Source organism: Ictidomys tridecemlineatus, chromosome 5 (genome assembly GCF_052094955.1).
Source record: "Ictidomys tridecemlineatus isolate mIctTri1 chromosome 5, mIctTri1.hap1, whole genome shotgun sequence".
NCBI lineage: Eukaryota > Metazoa > Chordata > Mammalia > Rodentia > Sciuridae > Ictidomys > Ictidomys tridecemlineatus.
In genome coordinates, this window is record NC_135481.1 from 98354351 (window position 1) to 98369984 (window position 15634).

At 41.6% G+C, this 15634-nt stretch overlaps 1 protein-coding gene across 21 annotated transcripts in view; it reads left to right on the plus strand.

The window, feature by feature from the left end:
• Ttll5 (tubulin tyrosine ligase like 5) overlaps positions 1-15634 on the plus strand; it is a 260216-nt gene that overhangs the window by 207689 nt on the left and 36893 nt on the right. The gene's annotated exons all lie outside the window — the stretch shown is intronic.

Genomic DNA, 15634 nt, shown 5'->3' on the forward strand with positions numbered 1-15634 from the left:
AAAAACTCCCTTTATGAAATATCCAAATAAAAGCTTTTTAAATAAATTTACATTAATTTTACATTTATAGGAAAGTTATAAGAACAGTAGATTCCCAGGTGCCCCTCCCCCAGCTTTTCCCATTGTTGATGTCTTGCATCGCCCTGGGACATTTCATCCTATGAAACTATCATTGATACATTGCTATGAAGTGAACTCCATTTGTTATTTGGATCAATTAAGTGATTTTTTAATCTAGAGAAACTTTTCATGGCTCTGAAAATCAGGATACTGAGTCTCAGTTGACATAGTCTTCCTGTTCTAGAGTGATTCTTGTTTCTAGCCAGCATAACAAGTTAGTTAATATCTCTGTGGCTTAGTTTCCTATTTTAAAATTGAAATTATAATAGTACCTACTTCATTGAATCTTAAGAAAAATAAATGAATTAATGAATGTCAAGTACAAATATAGTGCCTGGCACATAATGTGTGTTGAATAAGTTTTAGGTATTATTATGTTTAATACCAAGATGGTGTTTCAAGAAATTTTCATGTAATTTTTTACTTCTTGCAAGATGTATTGCTTCATTTGCTTGGACCTTATTATTGCCTTTATCCTGCTCAGTTCAGATTCATCAGGAACCCCAGTTCTGACTGGTGGTCCTGAGTCACACTCAGGAATGCCTTAGCTGCCCCAGGAGACAGAGCTAATGAGAAGTTGTAATGAGCTTTGGACCATGCCAAGCCCTGTGTTTTTGGGTTGAACTTCAGACTTCTCCTAGCACAGAAGTTGGCATTAGACAGATAGAAGCAATTTCCAACAGCATCAAAGTTTCCACATCCTAGAGGGCTGAGTTTGGAGAACAATAGAACATAAAAGATGGAATGTCATTTGAATTTTGGTGCAAAGGGAATTGAGAGTCGGAACAGTGGGGTCCTATTTCCGTATGATAATATTCAAGTCACTTTCTCTCTAAAGGTTTTATTTTCCCATCTGTAAAACAAAAAGCCACTGTCCCTACTGGATAATTAGCCAAAATAACTTGTTTTTTGTTGATTCTATTTAAAGCCTTTTTGAGAACACATTTGTCTTTTTTTTTTTTTTTTTTTTTTGTAGTTGTAAATGGACAGAATGCCTTTATTTTTATGTGGTGCTGGGGATTGAACCCAGTGCCTCATGCATGCTAGGCAAGCACTCTACCACTGAGCTATGGCCCCAGCCCCACATTTGTCTCTTAATCCTGATGCTTTGTAGCCATTTTCCTCACCTCCTCTTAGCCTAGAAGTTCTTGTTATAGTTCTCAAATTCATTAGTTCCTTTAGGTGTGTCTTATTTGTGGATTCTGTGTAGAGAATGATCTAGATTCTCTTTTCCTCCTCTCACTCTCCTTCCTCCTCCTCCTGCATCTTCTTCTTCCTCTTTTTTTTTTTTTTTTTTAACCATTTTCACAGCAGCTATCTTGGTTTCCTCTCTAATGTGCGCAGCACTTCACAGTGTAGAAGCCACCTCGGTCCCCCTTTTAAAACTTGCTCTGATGTTTCTTTCAAGCAGTCAGCTGAACTAATTAGCCCAGCCTGGGAACTAATTAGGATGACAGCCTGAGCGCACCTAACTCCCTCCTCCTCAGAAGTGACCTTTTTTCTCAGAACTGGAATCATACTCTCCAGGAAATTTGGAGAAAAAAAACCTGAGGAGATTAAAGTTTACCAGGCATGTAGGCAAAACTCAGAGGCTAAAGGTGGAGTTGAAAGGGCCAGGAGACTTCTCCAAAGACAGGAAACTGTGTAAGCAGCACTGACTGGGGCTGGGGGCTCAGCTCATGGGTAGAGCTTGTGCTTAGCATGGGCAAGGCCTGGCTTCACGTCCGTTAGCACAAATGAAAAAAGGAAAGATAAAAGGACTCAGACTGAAGGACGGCGCTTGCTTTACGGGGCTTGCATTGCCTTTTCTTGCCCTCATCTGAGGTCCTGCAGGGAGCCCTCCAAGGAAGCAGAAGCTAAGTGCTGCGCTGTGTCAGCACCCAGGACAGTGGTGTTTGCCAAAGGCTGCTGGGGATTAGGAGGGAGAGGAAGGCATCAAGAGCTATGCAGCCCAGTAAAACCAAATGCCAGTTAATGTGAGCTGAACCTTTGGTGAGATCAGCATTATGGTGAAAGGTGCTCAGAGGGTCATGTCATTGGATACACAAATAAGCATCAGGTGAATAACTGTGTGTGTTACATCTTTTATAATCCATGAGTCATTAAACTAGGGCAAAGTACTCAGGAGTTACAGTGGTCCAAAAGTTGTTGGTGAGCATAGAAGATACAATATTGTAGATTAACCTTGTCTGTCAGCCTTTTAGTCTTTTATGATGTGTTGCATGAAGAAATATGGTTGCATCTGCGTCATATCCATCCTTAGATACGAGGTTCTCTAACTTACACATTTCTAAAATGTAATCATAAAACTTCCATGTTGGAAGGTAAAGGAATCTGGAGGCACAGTGTAGGGACAGGCATTCAGTGGCTGGGCCCAAACTGTCCCACACACCACCTGTTGTGCTAACCTCAGATTCTTCCCAGGAGATTGCTGCTTTCAAAAGTCCCTACCAATCTACTCAAAAACATCTGTACAGCAAATGACAGATTAACCATCCTAAATATTGCTTTTGGAAAAATAGAAAGTAAGCACTTAGGAACTCACTCCTTGCCCTTTGCATACAAATTTTACCACTTAAGTGACCAATGAAGTAGTCAAAAGAGGGGAGAATTAGTGTGATTCTCAGGCTGGAGGTATTGGGGGAATTCCTGTTAGACATTACACAGGAAGGACTGGATTGAAGAACAACATTGAGGGCTTTTATATAGCAGCTTCCTGTGAGAGTAGAGTTTGGGAAATGAGTGGGAGACCTGGGGCACCCCAGACAATAGCCTCCCACTCCAAGGGCCAAGGCCTGGGCCAAGGAAGATGTCAGGAGGCCTGCCACTTAGATTCATTCTTTCCTCTGCTTCTCTCCCATGGGCCTAGGGGTGACATTAGGATGGCTTAGGGTTTGCTTCTGGCATGGACAGTAACATCAGAGAGATGGGTACCGGCCACCACCTCTCAGCCACAGTTGCCAAGATAGTGTGTGGGTCTGTGGGGAGGAGAGCACATGGGAGTCGTGGATGATGGATCTTCCTCTATGATTCATATTTGTATCATTTGAATTAAAATCTGTCATCCCTGCCGCTGGGATGCTAAAATGGTTGTTGAACTGGTCATATACTTGCTGGATATTTCCCATCCCTCATTTCCCTTCTTATCTGAGTATGAAAATACCACTTTAAAAGATTTGAGCAGGAATTTATCCGGCCTTTCATAGAAGCCATATGGGGTCCTCCATGAACATGGGTCCTTAATGGCAAACTTAGACTTTCTTCTCTAAGGATGAGCAGATATTGAAGAATCTTGAAAGATCAAAAGAACCTCATGGAGAAGATTCAGAGGCTCTGCCAACCTCTGAAATAACAAAAGAAAATAACATTTTAGGAAATACTTGTATTCTTAACAGAATTTAAGAGTACTATATCTCATAAGCAGAACTTGCAAAAGTTATCAGATAGAAAATGCGGCAGTCTGAGGCTAGGAAGGATTGCACAGAGCTGAGAACTGCCTGAGTCAGTAGAAAGCAGGCAGTCAGAATATTGAACCTGTGAAATAAAGTGCAGATATCAAAAATGCTGAGGAAAAAGTGCGCACAGAGAAGTAAAAATGATGTGAAGAAAGATAGATTCAGCCTAAAAAATGACTTCCAAAAAAAAGGTGTGTAGTCACTATTATAGGCAAATTAGACCCAACACAAGGATGCAAAGGGCTTTGAATGACGTAATTAATAAATTAATAGATGCCTGATTTTGTATCCTACAGAGCTTCCCTGGAATAGTTTCTAGGATTGAAACATTTCAATTAAATCCTCAAAAAAGAAATTATATAAGACCTAATTCTCTCTGAACATTAATTATTAAAATAAAAGTCTGAATATAATGCCCAAATAATTTAAGAATTTTAAAACGTTCTTTTAAATAACTTAGATCAAAATCAAGACAGACTATATTGAAAGTAACAATTGTAGCTGGCCCTGGTGGTGCCTACCTGTATTCCTAGCAACTCTGGAGGCTGAGGCAGGAGGATCATAAGGTCAAGGCCAGCCTCAGCAGCCCAGCAAGGCCCTGCCTCAAAATAAAAAATAAGAAGGGCTGGGACTGGGGCTCAGCGGTTAAGAGCCCTTGGGTATCAACCCCAGTACCAAAAAGAAAAAAAAAGAATAATAAATAGTACACACCAAAATTTATATTCGAAATGTAACCAAAGACATACCCAAAGGTAAATTCATAACCTTAGTCATTTTCATGTGAAGATACACAAAGATTGAAATGAACCAAGATGTAAATGGCAGGTTGGAAAGAACTGTGAGAACCTCTCTGATCCCATCCAGGGAGATGACGAGAGGACAGTGGTGTGCACGCAGGCCACACTCCACCACGCTGTCATCTCAGAAAGTTAGGGAAGGGACAGGGAAATAAAGCTAAGGAAAACAGCTAAAAGGAAATCAAGGCAAAAGCAATATTAAATGAAGAGCAAGCAGTGAGGTTAGTGAAGTTCAAAGCCTCATTTGGTTTGGGTAGGGGAACAGGGAAGGAGAAAATGAGCTTACCTCTGACCTGAAAACCAAAAGAATTAAAAATGAGGAAAGAAATCTTCAAAAATAGGTATAGGCAAGACTGAAAAAATCTGGAGAACACTGTGCACAATTGTACGCCACTAAAAATTTTAAAACCTTGGTGAACGATTGTAAGTATTAAATTGGCTCTTCTTAAAGAAAAAGCAAACCTCAGTAGATTAAGGTAGAAGTTTTAAAACTATCCAAATTGGTTCTTCTTTAAAAAAAAAAAAATGTAGGCTACATGAGTAGGCCTAGGTACAATTTTTAAATGTCATCTCTGAAATAATTCTTCAGACTTTTTTTTTTTTTTCAATTTTTAGAGGTTTCCAGAGAAACAGCCAGGTAATTTGCAAGTCCTTCCTGTGACATGCGGCCTCCTGCATTGTGGCCTCCAACCTCCTCAGCCTTCTCTACGCTATACCATCCTTGGTTCATACGTGCTCAGGTCACCTCCCTGCACAGGAGAGGTGCTGAACTCGAGTCCTGCCTTTTATTCAGGATTGGGATTTAGTCTGTTTGGACGTGTCTCTCCCCACTGCCTTGTTCTCAGCTCCTCAGTTCTTACCTCCTTGTTCTTACCTCCTACTTTGTTTTTCCTCTCCCTGTGTCCACGCTAAGTCTCTCTAAGGACAACGGCTGGGGTCACCCTTCATAACACACACTCACCCACGCAGAGTGTCTTGTGCTTTATGTTGCTCTAGGTACTGGTGGTAGTATCAGTTGACAGGACAGACAAGACCCCTGCTTTCAGAAAACCTACTTTTGAGAGAGAGGAGATAAGTTCAACCCCTAGTCCCTGACATAGCTTATATTTATCCCAAATTCTCAGTAATGGCAGGGGTGGTAATAGAGATGGAAATGGTGCTGGTGGAGGAGATGATGGTGGAGGCAGAGGTGGAGGTGGTGGCAGCAGCAGTGACAGTATTTTGAATCAAAGTATATACTTCAAGGATGAATAAATAACAATTTATTTATATTATAGAGAGTAGCATCTGGAAGGCAGTAGAACACAATTGTTAATCACCCAGAATTTGAAATTCTGGCTCTTTTACTTAATTGACTTACCTAGAGATACATTTAAGCTTCTGTTTCATTACCTGTTAAATATCATAGTGGGGCATGTCTATGATCCCAGCAGCTTTGGAGGCTGAGACAGGAGGATCTCAAGTTCAAGGCCAGCCTCAGCAACATAATGAGGTCCTGTCTCAAAATAAAAAACAAAAAGGGCTGGGGACATGGCTCAGTGGTAAAGTACCTCTGGGTACTACAGAATATGTATATATACATATATATGTATATGTTTACAAAATGTATGTAAAAAATACATTTATATATAAGGTATGTGTTATATATCAAACATCTTAGGGTTTTTAATAGGATTAAATGAAATAGTGTTTTTCCCCTGACATATTATGTCCAGTATGTGCAGATTGGTGGACTTGAAATTTGCTGATGCTGTTATTCCCTATTAAAAGAAATCACAGGGCTGGGGTTGTGGAGCACTGGCCTAGCACATATGAGGCCCTGGGTTTAATCCTCAGCACCACATAAAAATAAATAAATAAATATATTGCATCCAACTACAACTAAAAAAAAAAATACTTTTAAAAAATAAAATCACAGTTGGGTTCCATGTTGCACACCTATAGTCCCAGCAACTGTAGCGAGGAGTGCAGGTTCAAGGTCAGCCTAACCAACTTAATGAGGCCCTAAAAAGCAAAAGCCTGACTCAAAATTTTAAAAAAATAAAAAAGACTAGGGATACAGCTCAGTGGTAATACACCCTTGAGCTCAACTACCAGTATCCCACCCCCCAAAAAAGAAAAAGTTTAAAAAGAAAAAGAATCACATTTTTGTTGTTGGTAACTTGATATTCATAAGTGTGATTCGGTCCTAGCTAGCATGGCTATGGAAACCAAACACCTTCTGATTTCCTGGACACTAATAACTCTAGGCTTTGAAGGCAAAGGATGAGTTTCAAACAAAAGAATAGATTTAGACCTAGTGATTTCTAGTCAGGTTGGCTCCAAAAGTTGACGCTTTCCTGTACCCTAGTGAGAGAGAAAACTCTTAAAGAAGAACCCCATCAGGGCATAACCGTGCTTTCGAATAAGGGAAATATCTCTTTGGCCTTAGAATTTGAACTCTGCTTTGGAAGCAGGCAGGGGCAACGTCATGTTCAGCTCCTGTGGCATTTTGGGCCCAGAAGTGCCCTGCTAGGAGGAGAGGCTAAAGCCAGGTTTGAAAATAAAAACTGATTTTTCAACTGGGGATGATTTTTCTCCACAGAGAATGTTTGGCAATATCTGGGGACAGGTCTGGTTGTCATAACTGGGGGTGCCATTGGCATTGAGGGGACAGAGGCTGAAGGTGCTTGTGGATGTCCTGCAAAGCTTAGGACAGTCCCTCACTGTGAAGAATCATCCAGACCCAATGTTAGCATCCCCGAGGCTGAAACACCCAACAGGATGCCAGGGGCTTCTCTGATGGAAGACAGTGAAACCGGCGTGAGCCCCCGAGGCCGCATCTCTGTTTGAGACTGTGGACCACAGGGTCAGGAAACAGGGACACAGCCTGGCCTCAGAACAGGGTTTCTAAACAGGACTGAAGCAGGGGCTCCAAATGCCACTACAAAACCTGATTCCAGACCGGGTTGGGGCAGTGGTGGCGGCAGCACTAAAGCTCCACACAGGGAGGAATAAGGGAGCAGAGCAACGGGATGGCAGGAGGAGCAGGGGCGGCTGTGGCCCGGTGGCAGAGTGCTTGCCTAGCCTGTGTGAGTTCCTTCTCCAGCACCGTGAAAACAACAAAAATGAGCCTGCGGCCCCAAATTCCAAACATGAATGGATGTCCTACTAAATAAGGTGACCAACAAGATCCGTGGCTGGAATACTCCTCATAGATAAATCAATATTTTTGAATGGTCAGACATGTTATATCACGTGCTCATAGGAGCATCTATGGACCATGACGTGGGGCTCTGATGGGAATATCAGAACCTGTAGACAAGCAGTACTTGAAAGTACAATAACTGAGAATTTTCCAGAATTGAAGAGTACATGAATCCTGAGCTAAAATCATTCATAGACCCCAAATCAGTATACCTCCAGACATGTCATAGTGAAACTTCAGAACTTTAAGCATAAAGAAAAATCTTAGGGGTTGGGGGCATAGTTCAGGGATAGAGTTCTTGCATGCAGGATGCCCTGGGATCAACACCCCTCCCCCTGGCCCCCACCCAGGAATGAGAGGAATGATAAGTCAGGAGAGTGGAACACACCTGTAATCCCAACTATCCAGGAGGCTGAGGCAAGAGGATTACAAATTCAAGGCCACACTCTACAACTCAAAAAAAGGCAATCTGTATTACTACCAAAAATGAAATAAACGAATAAATAAATAGACCACCTGAGAGAAAATTTACAAAGCAGCACAGAGTTCTACATTCTTAACAGTAATAGATGCTAGAATACAATTGCTAATGCCAAATATTGAGGTAAAGGGATTTTTCGGTCTAGAATTTTATATATAGCCAAATTGTCACTTGAGTGAAGGCAAAATAAAAAAAATTTTTTTTTTTTTAGTTCAGTCTCGGTTGGGGGATCTGTGAGATCACACATGATCTTCACTAAGACAACTTATATGTAATAAAGACTCCATGAGGTAAAAGTGAACTCAGAAGCATCGGAAGACAAGAAACAGTGAAGGACAACATGTTTATGAAATGTCAATAAATTTTAAGAACTATGAAAATTGTCATTTTACATAAAGATAGAATGTCCTTAAGACAATGAAGACAAGATACAGGAACCAAGTGCATTTGGGAGTAGTTGATGTATAGCAGGGTCTGTGTGAAGTTCAAGGGCAGAACTGAAATATTGAATAACTTTATAGCTTTCAAACAAACAGGAAAGGGAAATGTAGAAATCCTGTGAATCTAGTGGAAGGAGGCAAAGAGAACAAAAGAAAAGGATGGTAAAGAGAAAAGAAAAACTAACAGTAGAAATATATGCACAGTCACAATAAACATTAACATTGCACCTTTTTAAAAAGTTCAGTTATAGTCTGCTTCAAAGAGACATACCTAAAGTTAGATCTCACAAGAAGATGGAAAACAAATGATTGGAAAAATACAAACCACAAAATACTAATTTGAAGAAATACTGGCACAGCAATATTAATATTAAATAATCTGGAATTCAGCAAAAGGCATCATGAGGGATAAAGAAAAGCATTTGTATGCACTTAATATTATATATTCAAAATATTATAAGTCAAAAACTGACACAGTTACAGGGAGAAATGGGTAAATCATCTGTCATTGTGGATGATTTATTTCAATATACTTCTATTAGTAACTGATAGGTAATTCAGTCAAATGCTACTGAGCATTTGGATATTTGAAATGCAGAAATGGCTTTTAATCTTTTTTGGCCATCACTCATAATAAGAAAAACCACATTTAATATACAGTCCAGTAAAAAGACCTATATGTATATGCATGTGAAATAAAGCAGTATTTTCTATTGATGCTTTAGATGCTGATTGTGAGTGCCTAAATTGATTTTATAACCCATTTATGAGTCACAGTTCACAGTCTGACAAAATTGATAGCCATGTATAGACTCCTGCACCCAAAAGGGGAGAATATGTATTCATTTCAACTAAATATGGAACGTGCATAAAAATAATTAGTGCATACTGTGTCACAAATGAAGGCTCTGTATATTTCAAAATAACAGTATCAAATGATTCATGCTCTTTAAACAGAATTCACGTAAATTTGAAAAAATAACTAGTTTTTTTTTCTATTTTTAATTTTTTTTATTGGTTGTTCACAACATTACAAAGCTCTTGACATATCATATTTCATACATTAGATTGAAGTGGGTTATGAATTCCCAATTTTACACCAAATGCAGATTGCAGAATCACGTCGGTTACACATCCACAATTTTACATAATGCCCTATTAGTAACTGTTGTATTCTGCTACCTTTCCTATCCCCTACTATCCCTCCTCTCCTTCCCTCACATCTTCTCTCTCTACCCCATCTAAAATAACTAGATTTTTTAAGATGGAGAAGTTGAGAAACTTCATGAAATAAAGTACTGCCTTTAGAGATAGTCATAGTGAAAATTATAAAATAATTGGAACTGAAGGGCTGTGAAAGTACTGTGTATCAAATTGGCGACCTAGTCCAAACTATCCTCAGAAGTAAACTTTAGTCTTAAATACACTTATCCAAAAAGACTAGAAAGATCGAACATGTGTGAGTTAATTATTTAATTTGAAAATCTGTAAAAGGACAAGAGAATAAACTAATGAAAATAAAGAAAAGGAAAAAAAAACACAGAAATGGCCTCGAACAAACTGGCACCTGGTGGAAACTGAGAGAACAGCCCTTTAAACCTTGTTGGTACATGGTAGGTGCTCACTAAACACCTGTTGAAGAAATGACTGAGACTAACAGGAAGCAACAGAGTATTGCCTCTGAAAAGATTAACCCACAGGAAGAAAGGGCCCACGTAAATAACTTCACGAACAAAAAGACATGTAGCCAAAAATGCAGTGGGATGGATAGTGTGTTAAATATTTATAAAATGGAGTTTTATCTACCACAACTCTAGTAAATGTTTCCTGAATTGGTTTTGGAACTAAACCGTAGTTAATAAAGTTCCAGTGGTTATTTTTAAGGATCGGCATGTTGTTGCTCTCTGAGATGCATATAGAATCTCTGGACTGATTGATAAAGAAAGAGATGCATGTCCCTGTGTGCTGGCGGGTGCTCGAGTAGGAAAGGTGGAAGATATTTAATCAAAAAGTAAACATTCACAAAAAAAAAAAAAAAGTCAGGGTACTGTTCCCTTTCTGGACATTTGTTTCTTCAGCGTACCTTGCACTCTTGGGGTTTATTCTCTCCTTTGGGAATTGAAGGAGGCTGATTGTCACCATTATTTTATAAAAATGAGGACCTTCAGTGTTGTTGCTTTGGAACCTCCACAGATGCGACCATGTCTGTTCTGCCACCGCCCGGGCCTCTGCTCGCCGTGTACAGTTGAGCACTGCCCTCCACAGAAGGCCATCTCTGTGTGGTGGCAAGAGTCCAAGATAAGCTTTGACTCCACTGTTGAAATAGAAACCAGTACCCCGGGGTCAGAGATGGGGAAAGCCTCAAAAAAGAGCCCAAAGAGAAACAGCGCAGCAAACACGGCAGGCAACCTGGCCAGGTCACGAACAAGCCAGCCTTAAAGAAAGCCTGTCGCTTTCAGAAAGTTCCCACAGATCAAAACAGCGGGCAGAGACTGGACAGAGGACACAAGTCGAGGACATGAAGATGACAGAAAAGCACGCCAAAGCCACACCGGCAAAATGGATGAGGGGGCTCCTGCCCTGCACCCACCCCCGAGGCTGTAGAGACAGCTGTGGGGTGTGCTCCTGAGGCTGCACAGGTGGGGCCACCACTCAGGTGGCTTGTGTCCCCTACATAGAGACTTTCACCAAAAGAAATCTTCCAAAATGATAAATGCAGGTAGTATTTCATAGGGACATTATTTGTTTGAAATTCATTGTTGAATAATTTCTTTGAAGGCCCAGAAGAACTGCCCCCTCCAGGTAGGAATAATGCCCATTCCCGGCACTTTCTTAGATGTTAGAAAATTTGAAAGGTCAGAGTAGGTAGGCATGGAATCAAATTTTGGGCTAGGATGTATATATTTAATATTTAAGAAAACCGCAGGTGCTAGCTGTGAGCAAAGAAAGGTGTACCTTAGTTGAAAGGCATGTGTCAGTAGTAAAGGAGATTTTCCTAATTCTTTGTTGCTGTGACACACGGACACGTTACTAGTATAGTTCTTAGGTGGCTCAGTGAATCGGGCAGCTTGCTCTTAAGCGGTTTTTAGAAATCATGAGCAGAGGGGCTGGGGCTGGGGCTCACTGGTAGAGCACTTGCCTAGCATGTGTTAGGCCCTGGGCTTGATTCTCAACACCACATATAAATAAATAAATAAATAAAGGTCCATTAACAACTAAAAAATATTTTTTAAAAATTATGGGCAGAGAAGGACCTGAATTAGGTCCATTACCATCACCGGGGTTCAGTGAGCACATAGCTCTCAACCTTTGACTGCATCTAACACTTTTCCATCTCCAAGACACCTGCTCCATTGCTGAGAAGAGCACTTAAAGGCTAGGTGCTCACGTCTTACTGCCCTTCCCGGGTATGATTTAAAGTTAATAGCACTGTTCCCGTCCTGTCTTCTCAGCGTCTCTGCCTGTAAAACTCTTAATACTTTTATAACTCCAGTTTTTCTGAGTTCACCTTTGGCCCCTTCTTCATATTCCACGTGTCCTGGGATCACATCAGGTAATGAGTACCGCTGCATCAAATTCTCATTCAGCTTTGCACAGCAGCTACTAAGAGAAGGACAATTATAATCTCAGTACAGTGGCTGGCGCCATCCCATATTCCACACAGCTGAAGACGGACATGCGCTGTTCCTCCAGTCAGTTCCCATCCGCCTTTCTGTACTGCCGTCCTCACGTGTAAAGATAAATGTCTTATCAGCACAGCCCCTCAAGACCAGACTCCAATTTCATTTAGTGCCCAGTGGATCAGTGATTCATTCTCTTGCTAGCAGGGGAAAAAAATGTACATATTAGATTTATTAAGAGAGAGTCTGTCAATCAAATGAGGCCTTTCTTCCTATGGGATATTAAGAGTAATTTTGACCATGAGCTTTCTGTCTTATAGGTTGATTTTAATAGCAAATTGCTGTTAATTTCCAGGTTCTGGAATGTGGTCATTCCCCTACAGTTTAGCACGAATATTTCATACATTGGAGTCAGTGAGTCATCCAGTTTGATATTTCTGTATGGAGAGGCTTATCATGACTATAGAGTGCTGTTGATATTCCTAAGTAAAAATGGCAGCACAAGTAATAGTGTTTGTTTAGTCCGTACTCTGACACCCGTCATTGTGCTAGGATGTGTTTTACGTTCACCATCTTGATCTTCTAGAACCCTTTGAAGTAGTCCTGTTATGCTATTATTACACAGTAACAGACCAAAAGACAATCCAGGATATAGATCCATCCTTCCGGTGTAAATATGTTCTGAAATTCAGGTGTTCCCAGGTGCAGAGACACAGACAAAGTAATAGAGCAGCTCAAACAAACCTGCTTCAGAAGTTCTCATATAGGAGTGGATTGTCCAGAAGTTGGAGTGCATTTTCCCAAGGAAATGATATTAATATAACAAAAGCATCTTTCTGGTAGTGTGCCTGAGGGAGTAACAACAGACCTGAACCATCTTGTACACCAGTGTTGCCAGGGAAAATTCACTCAAGAACTTCCCTTCATATTGCCATGGACACATTACTCCACCAAAGGGGGATTCTCCTGTTTGAAGCAATAGAATAAAGCCAGACACATTGGCTCACCCTGTAGTCCCAGATCCTTCAGGAGGCTGAGATAGAGGATCCCAAGTTCAAGGCCAGCCTGGGCAGCTTAGTGAGACCCTATTTCAAAAAGAAGGAGGCGGGTGCAGGGGAGGTAGCTCAGGGTAAAGCACCCCTGGGTCCAATCCCCAGAATAAGAAAGAAACAATAGAACCATTAGATTCAACTTGCAACTCAGCACTTCTCAGGGCTTGGGGGGAGTTGATGGGAGGAAAGAGGATGGAAGAGGGAGCCAACCTGGGCCCAGGGCCTAGGGCCAGGAGATCTTAGGTGAGATGAAGCCTGCGAGGGTGAGGGCTGGGTTGGAGTTGCAGAGAGGAGGAGAGGGCTAGAGAGTTTGGGGACCCTGGAGTCACCTCTCCTCAGGCAGCTGCCCATTCACCATGGAGCCAAGGAGTGTGCCTTCCTGCTTCTCTTTTCCTGCTAACATGCAGGGCTTTCCCCCAGAGCACAGCAGCCCTGAGGGACTTGAACTTCCACAAGGGAAGGAGCCCATCCTAGGCCCTCAGGACTTTCCCTTTTTCTCTGGGACCTGGAAGTAAATGTCGGTCAGCAGGTACTTTGGGCTCATGGGCCCATATGGGGCTAAAATAAAACGCGTAAGCCTTTCAGATGTGGCTGTCCTGGGGGAGGCTTGGGGGAGAAGGCAGAAGCCCTCTGCTCCTTTCTCTTCTCCCTCCACAGTTTCTCTGTCCTCAAAGGGAGAGTGTGGGGGTGGCGCGCCTGGGCCCCAGATTGCAGCTGGCCCAGGAAAGGGAAGGCCACAAGCCAGCATGATCCTCATTTCCAATGGGCCTCGAGGGGTGCTCTCTTTCAGGGGTGTAGGGACCACTGGGCACCTAAAACTCTGCCCACCTCTCCATCGCCCCACTCTTGCCTCTTCTCACCTATTCACTGGTACACCGCCCCCTGCCCCCCGCCCCCCAGCTTTGCTGGAGATGGGAATCATCTGTGGTGCTGTAAAAAGCCAAGTTCTCAGACCCACTCCCAGACCCACTAGTCAGTGTCTCCACAGGAAGAGCCTGGAAGCAAGTAACTCAGGTGATTTCTGTTGAGGAAGTTTTGGCAAAAGCTGCCTGCCTAGCCCCACCCACACACGCACACCTGCGGCTGGTTCCGGGACATTCTAGGCCCTTGCTGGCTCAGAATCCTGATGTAATTTCGTGAGAAGCTCTGCCCTGCCCCCTGTTCTGGGCTGGTGCCTTCTCGTAATATCTCGACTCTACTGAAGAATGATTTCCTCAGAAAGGCCACCCTTGTCCCCTCACTAGCCAAATCACACTCCTGGTTCATCCTCTCCCACCGCTCGTGCGTTTTTTCCTTAGCATTTGTCTCATGGTCTGTGTCCAGGGAATACTGGGTATTTTTTATGTGAATGAATGAGTGGAAAATGATGTTGGAAGAGGAAGGATTAGATTGAGTGTTGCTTCAACAAAAACAGAGAGCTGGGCTCTGTGATCCCAGTAGCTTGGGAGGCTGAGACAGGAGGATCATTGAGTTAAAAGCCAGCCTCAGCAACTTAGCGAGGCTCTAACAACTCAGCAAGACTCTGTCTCTAAATTAAAAAAAAAAAAATATATATATATATATATATATATATATATATATATATATATATATATATATAAAATAAAGGGCTGGGCATACTACAGAGACCCAGCCACATCAATGTTTATAGCAGCACAATTCACAATAGCTAAATTGTAGAACCAACCTAGATGCTCTTCAGTAGATGAATGGATAGGGAAACCTTGATATATATACACAATGGAACATTACTCAGCATTAAAAGAGAATAAAATCATGGCATTTGCAGATAAATGGATGGAGTTGGAGAAGATAATGCTAAATGATGTAAATCAATTCAAAAAAAAAAACAAAGCTAAATGTTTTCTCTGATATTGGATGCTGATCCATCATGGGGGTAGGGAGGAAGCATGGGAGGAATGGAGGAACTTTAGATAGGGCAAAGGGGAGGGAGGGGAAGGAAGGGAGTATAGGGGGAGGAAAGATGGTGGAATGGGATGGACATCATTACCCTAGGTACATGTATGAAGACACGAATGGCGTGACTGTACTTTGTAAACAACCAGAGATGTGAAAAATTGTGCTCGATATGTACATTATGGATTGAAGTGCATTCTGCTGTCGTGTATAAAAAGTTAGAGTAAATAAATAAATTTTGTGAAAAGGGGGGTACTGAGGATGTGGCTCAGGGGTTGAGTGTCCCTGGGTTCAATCCCCAGTGCCAAAAAAACAACTACAAAAAAAAAATGAGTGATTTTTTTATTAATCTTCCAAGTAAAACTTGAACATATCAACTAAAAAAATCAAGGCAGATGGGCCCATCAAATAAATGTATTTATGAGCACAGTGGGTCAAATTCCTTCCAAAAACATGTATCTGATATGGCATAAAATGCCGCATTAGAGACCTGCAGATACAGAAGTGCTAATACGATCCGTGTCTTTATGGTGCTCACATTCTGGCATTGATGACAGATATGAGC